The sequence below is a fragment of the Eschscholzia californica genome, unplaced genomic scaffold (assembly GCF_041429995.1).
Source record: "Eschscholzia californica isolate CP2 unplaced genomic scaffold, dmEscCali1.0.p SCAF_4, whole genome shotgun sequence".
In the NCBI taxonomy this organism is placed as follows: domain Eukaryota; kingdom Viridiplantae; phylum Streptophyta; class Magnoliopsida; order Ranunculales; family Papaveraceae; genus Eschscholzia; species Eschscholzia californica.
This window is the reverse complement of record NW_028238461.1, coordinates 31,496,782-31,502,583: the sequence shown is the minus strand read 5'-3', so window position 1 is coordinate 31,502,583 and position 5,802 is coordinate 31,496,782. Positions and strand designations below refer to the sequence as shown.

Genomic DNA, 5,802 nt, shown 5'->3' with positions numbered 1-5,802 from the left:
ATATGTTGTTTTATTTGACTACTTTAGGGTTAGTCAAGTACCTGTCTGAACCGAAGCTGACTCTTGAAAAGGTGGGGATTGTATTGACGAAAAATAACATTGGGCATTCCTTATGCGCCCACCCTCGTGTAACATGATAGGAGTGCCTTCAGTAGCCTCTATGGTCTAGCAAGGAAGCCCACCGAAAGTCCAACACGCCTCGCAAGCCCAGAAAGTCTAAGCAGGCTTACCCAAGCCCACACTCCTGGCATGCCTAGATAAGGTCTGCAATGACGATCCACCCACACTCCAGCTAGTTGTGCGTACACGTGGCCAAGTTGTTAGAGATCGAGTCAGTCCAATCCTAGCATTCTGCTACACGTTGGGGTCATGGTAGAAGACCGAGTCTTGCGCTACTTTAAAGGAATAGTGGACCATTTCTACTGGCAACGAACAGGCTAGGGCAACGGGTATCGTAAGGCTACCCTTCCCTCTCAAGAGATCAACGGCTACGGAAGCAGTCTAGTGCGATCCTACTATTGCGGATCTAACAACCCTGCGCCCCCAAGAGCGGTTACTATCCTCTACACTCTATAAATAGGGGAAGCCTCACTCTCGGAAGGGGTTCAGACTCTCACTCGAAAACTACTTACTTATTCTCTACTTAGCACTCTAGAAGCTCTACTCCGATCACTTCACCCGTTCCGCACTAAGCTCCGGCTACAAATCACCTACCCCGACGACCTCTGGTCTAAGCTAGCCTAAGGCAGAGACTCCGGCTAGAAGCTTCCACGAAACCACATCAAAACTTGCTAGAGGCTTCTCGTTTCTCTCATTCCTCGTTAGTCTATCCTTCTGTAAGCAAAAGACTACCCTTCCGCCAGCAGAGATCTACCCTTCCGCAAGCAGAATCCTACTCTTCTATAACTAGAAGTCTACTCTACGAGTCGTGCCACCCCGACGCTACAACGACTCTACCATCATTAGTAACTCTATCTTCGGTTTATTCACTTTATTACATCGAACTAAGTTACTGACTTGACCGTCGGAGGGTCCTTGGCCGACACCATCTCAGGTGCCCCCTTGGACTTCACGGTTGTGTTTCCCTTGTGCAAGTTTACAGGCTACTAGTACCCGTTTTCTACCCTGACGTTAGCCCGACAGTAGCTGTTTCCTTCTCTGACGTTTGCCTACCCATCTACCCGACTACCAGGACCGACCTTTTCCCGTCAACCCGTCTATTTGAAGGCTCGAAGCCTAGTTGCTGGTGCCCACCCGACGATCCTTCTAACCGTGTGACTTTCTACCCGTCCACAGTTTGGCGCCCACCGTGGGGCCTCAGCAACAACTATCAAAGACGACTTTGCAATGGCAGATGACATGGTAGCCACTCCGATCGATGTTTCAGCCCAGATAGCCGCTCTCACAACCCAAGTGCAAGAGAATGCTTAAAAGTTCAAACCCCTCGAAGAAGAGAACTCACTGATGAGGGCAGAAAACCACCTACTTCAAGAGAAGATCACCGAGCTCTCTGTACCAAGATCAACAGGGCTAAGGTTCTACAACACTACCTGCAACTCAGGCTGGCTCTGCAACACCCTTCATAACGCCTCTGCCTTCATTCCAGAGCTCTGCTCTGGCCCTACACTCTACTCTGCCCTTACACTCTATTACTGGTCCTATTTTCTCCTCTTCAATGTTTACTGTTCCCCCTCACACAATGTGGCAGGTGGGGAAACCCTTAACTCACAAGCTGACATCCTAAACTTGTCTTTTACAGGTACTCCTCTGGAGCAGATCATGGCTAGGAAACTCGCAGAGATGGAGGCAATGATCACTAGGATCCCTGTAGTTCCAGCCCCGCTAAGGAAGAGTCTGTCCCAGAGCTACACAGACTTACCTTTCGTTGATGCTATTGCCTTGGTAGAAATGCCTAAGAAGTTTTCGTTCCCTAACATGAGAATGTACGATGGAACTTCCGATCCAGACGATCACATCGCATCATATAAGCAGAGGATGTTCACCGCTGCAATACCCAGAGATCTCAGGGAGGCGTGTATGTGTAAGAGCTTCGGTTCAAGCCTCGTCGGACCAGCTTTGCAGTGGTACACAAATCTGCCCAACAATTCGATCGCCTCTTTTGCCCAGCTCACAGACACATTCGTAGAGCAGTTCGCCAGTAGCAAAAAAACTATAAAAACTATCTGGCGATCTCTACCTAGTCCACCAGAGAAGGGGCGAGCCACTCAGAGACTATGTGGGGAGGTTCAACCGAGAGAAGGTGTCGATTCCCTACTGCAACCAAGAGACTGCCGTTGATTACTGCCACAAGGAGAGTTGTACAAGGAGCTTCCCAAATTCAATTGCACTACCACGGAGGATGCCCTGGCTCGCGCTTGGGTAGAAATTCGGTAGGAGGAAGACGAAGCCCACCGAAGCAAATATTATTCTTATGATGACAGGAACAGGGACCGTCGCTCTAGACGACCAGATCGGAGAACAGATAACAGACCAAGGGAGCCCTACCCAACTTCCAGACGTGGCCTTCCTAGGGAGAACAGAAGGCCACTTGACCCTCCATCAGGTCGTCCAACAGAGAAGCCTCAAGGACCCGTTCGTACCAGGATTCCAGAGTACAACCTAAGCATTGAACCAGTCGAACTAGTAGCGGTTATGAAGGGCATGGGCAGTATTGTAAGATGGCCGGGAAAGACAAAGACTCCTAGTGAGAAGAGAGACACAACCAAGTGGTGCGAGTTCCACGGAGATCACGGCTACAACACTACAGATTGCATTGCCCTCAGGCTAGAAGTTGCAAAGTTGCTGAAAAGAGGCCACCTTACCGACTTATTGACAGAGAAAGGGAAGAGTACCTTGGCACAACGAGACACCCAAGTCAAGGAACCAGCGCAGCCGATTCCTATGAAGACGTGTCTAGTAATCTCAGGAGGTTCAGAAGTGAGTAGAGTTAGCCACTCTGCAGCCAAGAGGAGTGCTAGAATTGCAGCCAACCCTCTAACCCACTCTACAGAAGCTACTCCTCATGCCTACACCAACCAGACGATAAGCTTCATAGACAATGAAGCCACAGGGCTCGTCAACCCTCATCATGACGCTCTTGTTATCTCTCTTAATATTGTAAATGTTGTAGTTAAGCGTATTTTGATAGATAATGGTTCATCCACTAACGTGCTTTTCTTGAATGCTTTGCAAGGTATGGGCTTAGATGAGTCTTGCATATGTCGACGCTCTACCGTTGTTGTGACGCCCCGTGTCCCAAAATAGACACGACCACGCCCCGGCAATTCACAGACGAGACTAAAATCCGGCAGAGTCTCCTCTGTAAATCGAACCGGTCGCACCTGCAAAACCTGTCATGCAAACCATACATTCGCATAAACAAGAATAAACTATTAAGCGGAAGCTAAACAAACTCAACTCAGTTTCGGGTCGAAACCCGAACCACAAAAAATATACAAACGCCTCATACAACACCGATACAACTTATAAACAACTTTAAGTTTTACGTATATACATATTAGAGTTTGGTTTCTGCAATAAATACATAACTTGAAAATAACGAAAAAACTATATAAAACGACATAACTCCACTAGCCTCGTCAGACAAGATCACCGGCTGGAATACAACTCCGCCTCGAGGCTACGACAAAGCACCTGCACACTAACAACTGGTAGGGGGTCAGAATACTCACCGACACGAGTTATTCTGGTAGAAGACCAATCCAATACCCATCACGTTTTCAAAAGTTCATTTAATAAGTTGTAAACATCATGACAAAACGAGTTATCAAACCAGTTCCCGTATATACTATATACAAAACCATTTTCCTTAATCTAGCAAGCAATAGCAGTGATTAGCTGCCCACCCATGGTGCGCTCCCAATAAGAGAACCTAGAGTGCGTTAGATAGTACCAGCCCATTTATGGCACTAGCTAATGCACTACGTCTCCTCGAGAAAGAGACTTACCCCTAACCGATAAGTCCCTCTCCCACTAAGGGACTCTGCAATCATTGAAGAGTTTACCTCATGATACATATATACCTTAAGTATCTAAATACGTTTTTGATCACCGAGTTCGAATAAGAGAGCCGTCCCCCAATACCCATGAAAGGACCTGAACCTCATTCTCTTCGGTACCCTGTCATGCATCTAATGCGATCTTTCAAAATCAGTTTCATTCGTATATCAAAACCACATTCTCATTCGATTTATTATCTTATCAAACACGGAAGTGGAACAACCAAGAGTCATATCGCCACAAAGCAGAGGGATTCTCAATCAATGTCACCTCCCAGGCGAGCGGTCAGGGTGTACGGCCCTGAGCCTCGAGCTGGAGGCACGAGCACCAATGGCCAGCAAGTGAAGCACTCTACTCCCACAGGTCTCATGACTAGTGTCGCCCACCTCACCGGTCTCACACGGGTCACAACCGTGTCCACATGTCATCCTACCCTCAATGGCTACATGCCCGTAGGTTGACATAATCCGCAGTCGGGTACATACAAGAAAATCCCAAGTAGTTCGCAATCACCGTAAAAACAGTTCGAAAGCATTTCTCATATCGCATCAAAACAATTCAAGCATATTTCAATTTATCACTTAAAACCGAGTTTCATGCTACCTAAACTCTAGTTATAATGGCGCATATATAACTGTAGAAATTAACACATTTCATTATCTATAAAACCATGCTGGATAAAGGATTCAGAACCCCTACCTCAGTCCTTGCATCACCAAAGACTCCCGCCTACCAGACGACCTAATTCCTCCTCATTCGCATACTCTGAGACGAGAAAGAATAACCAAAAATCGAATAGAAACATTAGGTTCTTATACTAAGAACCTTCGTAAATAAAAAGAATCATTAAAACAAAACCATGCAAACTTAAAAGCAAATTCGCTAAATTCGGAAGACTTCAAGTATCTGTCGAATCGATCTCTAACTTTCATAACCAAGTCCATTGAATACTTGAAATGCATCGAAACCAACTAACCAATTTCCCCAAAACTCTATTTTTCATTTTAGAGTCTTCATAAGCTGACAAATCATATAATGAACTCCGTAGTATAAATCTATAACTGAAATTGTCCATTTATATGAAATAGGACAAAATTCGGGTGACTATTTCTATTCCAATTCATTCCAAAAACTAGTCCAAATATGAAATTCGAGCCGTAAAATAATTCGGCAACACCCCGTCTATATATGGTCACCCCAAAATAGTCCATAACATTCTAAACATGATCCTGAACATAAACCATTAGAAGAAATCGAATAATAATCGTCTCAATAGCTCCAAATTTCGATCCAAATGAAATTAGTACAACTATACAGTATACGAAATAGCTATCACAAAACCACCAAATTCGGACGAAATTCAAAATTCTGAGCGGATAGATATGTAGAACAAGTCGAATGGGATTACCTGGAGCAAGTTTCACTGAATTCCGACTATCGGACGCGAAGAAATCGATGGAAGAAGCTCGAACCATTAATCGACCATTAAAACCACCGACTGCTTTTCATTCTCTGTTATACTAAAGAAGGTTTGTGTTTATCCTTTATATCATAGAAAAGTGGGATGCATTAAAATATTAATATAAGCCAATTTAGAAACCCAATTTTCAATCCCACGTGCCTCTCATGCAGCAAGGTTAAGAGCCTTTCCAATTTATTCTAAACCTTTTGACTTTTTCAAACTTCCATAAACATCCTAATTTTCAACTAAATCCCTGGTTTCGGCCAGATTACAAAATACCCCCTAATTTGTCCTCTTTGTTGTTTAGACCTTCTTTTGAC

General features: G+C 45.0%; 1 long non-coding RNA gene across 1 annotated transcript; it reads right to left on the bottom strand.

Annotated features, from left to right (window-relative positions):
- Positions 1–3,486: 3,486 nt before the first annotated feature.
- LOC147544139 (uncharacterized) lies at positions 3,487–5,562 on the bottom strand. The gene is made up of 3 exons (XR_015223578.1): positions 5,429–5,562; positions 4,720–4,785; positions 3,487–3,668 (listed from the first exon to the last, which is right to left on the bottom strand). It is a non-coding gene; the product is annotated as an uncharacterized LOC147544139 (long non-coding RNA).
- Between the last annotated feature and the right edge of the window lie 240 nt (positions 5,563–5,802).